We start from the raw sequence: 3,026 nt of genomic DNA on the forward strand, positions 1-3,026 counted from the left end.
TTCAGATTGGACGGTAATATTTCCCAGCCCTGCGAGGCTTACTGTGCTTGTCATCCCCGGTGCAGGGTAGTCATGATTGGCGAATGTGTGATCTCAATTGCCTGCCCCCCCCCAACCTTGAAATAATACAGATTGTTGTAGTAATGCATGGCTTCTCACAAGGCGGCCCCGACCAGTCCCGTTATAGTCATCCTAACCAGCTCTTCTTATTATCCATATGATAAATATCATATGACCCCCCCTCCTCTCCCTCCCCCCAGCCACCCACTGTGAATTTAAACAGGTGCTGGTAACATCGTTTCCACTATAGAATGTTCTGTACAATAATATTTTGTGGAGGCAACAAGGGCACCTTGTCTAGTTTCTACGCCAACACCAAGTTGCAGCGTATTTATTTATGGTCAGGCGGGAGGCGGTTATTTTCTATATAAAAATACACAAATATTTATCATTTTTTATTATTTATTTTTTGTGATAAAACGAATTATTTATTAGATTGCAATTTCCTTGCCTTTTATTACATGAATTGTAAAATGATGCGCTATTTGTAAGGTCTGTTTACTCGTTGTACTGCGCTGCGGAATATGATGGAGCTATATGAATCAATAAATAATAATAATAATAATTTTATGATACGCTCCGGTTTTTTTTTTCTTAAATTGTTTTTGCTATTCCCAAAATAAATATAATAATAATCATCATAATAATCATCATTATCATCATCATCATAATAATAATAATGGTCCTCCCCTTGTGAGGGGTAGAGATATTTTGAAGTCACCTGTGTTCAAGCAGGGAGAAAATCATCAATCAGGATGCTCAGACATCATTAAATCACAGTAGAAAATGCATCAGCTCCCGAATGGGTGACCCTGAGAATCTGCCCCTTCTACCCAAGACTCTGAGAGGGGTAAAAATTCACTCCATGACAATGGGATAAAACCCTAAGAATCTGCCCATTCACCTCAAGACTCAAACCTTAATCAGTCGTTGGTCTCGTCTTAGATTCAGGAGCCGTATGTCTATCCTATGCGTGTTTAATCCCCTCGCTGTATTACCCTCTACCACTTCTGCTGGGAGGCTGTTCTACTTATCTACAGCCTTCTCGGTAAAGTGAAACTTCCTTACATTACATTTAAACCACATATATTCTTGGGGGGATATTTTTTAGTGGAATCGTCAGCTAAAGAGGCAGATTTTAGGTGAACGAGTAGTTTCTTGGGGTGAGAGGGCCAAATTTTCATTGTCAAGGAATTAAACTTTGCACCGTTTTTTTTAATTTAATTGAATCCTTTTGAAAGACCCCTGACATCAAATAACAAATCACCATGACATCCCTACTAAACCACCAGCCCTATTATAATCAGCCGAGAGTAATTTCTCTCACACATAAACACCTAAAAGCTCAGGTTTCTGTGACTGTTCATACAAATGTGTAAATTATTGCCATTGCTATGACAACCAGAAAAAAAAAACCTATAATCATTTTACTCAAAGCAAAAGAAAAAAACAATCCAAGGTTCTGATCTGAAAAAAAACAAAACAGATGGGTATGTGTCCTCAATACCTTTAATGCGTGATTGGTCGAAATATATGATGTCATCATTTTAATTTCTCTCAAGGACAACAGACGAAAGAGAACTGGTATCCTGGAATTTTGGTACTCATGATTTTTGGGGGGAAAACATGCCTAGTGAGCCAAGATAATCCGGAACTAACTCCAAATATCTGAAGATTCATTAGAAGAAACTGAATTCACCCTCATGACCTCATTTATTGCTACTTTTGAGGCCCTCGCTTGACGTTCCACCTGTTCCTCTATGCAAGAAACCCACGGAAGGAAGGAATTATGGTGGAATCTACAGAGCGGGACTAAGATCAAAAAAGGCTATTTTAGAGGGAGAAGTCTGCAGATTTCTGAAAGGCTCACAGTTTCCCGATCTTTACAATATCTTTCCTAACATTCTGCGGTTCAGTAGGCGGTAGGTGGTGCGAAGCTCTGCCAAATTATTCCATCGTCCTGAAAGCACGTGGGGCGGCATGCTCTGAATTCTAATTCTGTTCTGTAAAAAAAAGTAGAGCATTAGGTGTAAAAACGCAGCATGAGATCGCTTAATGCGCAAACCCTCAAACCCGTCAATCCTGGTCAAAATGTTAACCCTAATGGGTTAAAGCCACTATAATTATTCTGGAAGGTGGGCCACCTCAATCAAAATAGAATCATCGGGATCGTTTTGACCCTCACCGTCCAATCACGTTCATCGTTTGGCCATAACTGTCCAATCACATGATCCTTTTACATTCTGAAACTCTGACTTGCTTTCCGACGCCATCGCTGTCCAATCGCCAGGATCATTGCAGGTCAAGTTGATCTTCAATTGTCCAATTGCTTTCATCGTTTGGCCATAACTGTCCAATCACATGATCCTTTTACTTCCTGAAACTCTGATTTGCTTTCTGAGGCCATCGCTGTCCAATCGCCAGGATCATTGCGGGTCAAGTTGATCTCCAATTGTCCAATCGCTTTCATCGTTATCTTTTTGTTTATGGGTAACAAGGACCTCAGGCACCTTCAAGGGGACACAGGTGACACGGAGCCATAGGGAGGCAAATGAAAGGGAATAACAAGACGAAAACGACTGGAAACTATTTAGGTAAATGTCAAAAAAATACAATAAAGTTCTCAAATGCTTTCTAACCCGTGCTATGATGTCATAAGAGTCCATGGTGTTATTCTTGGATGTCATAAATCCCCACCTAATCCCGCCTCTTGCCACCCCCCCCCCCGATAATGGTTTGGATACCAGGAATGTTGGGGGTCAAACTAAAACTGTGCGGACACAAGGGTGCCGATGAGGGTTAAAAGGTGGGGCTTCGTGATAGAACCACCCACTTTTGTTCAGCTTCTACCAATTGTAATTGAGACTCCTCCCATTTCGCCCTAAAAAACGGGTCCTGATGGTCGGTATATTACAGCGTTTTATGATAAGCCAAGTCTTTGATAGCAACAGCTAAAAGCCGAGGCA

Source organism: Spea bombifrons, chromosome 8 (assembly GCF_027358695.1).
Source record: "Spea bombifrons isolate aSpeBom1 chromosome 8, aSpeBom1.2.pri, whole genome shotgun sequence".
Lineage (NCBI taxonomy): Eukaryota > Metazoa > Chordata > Amphibia > Anura > Pelobatidae > Spea > Spea bombifrons.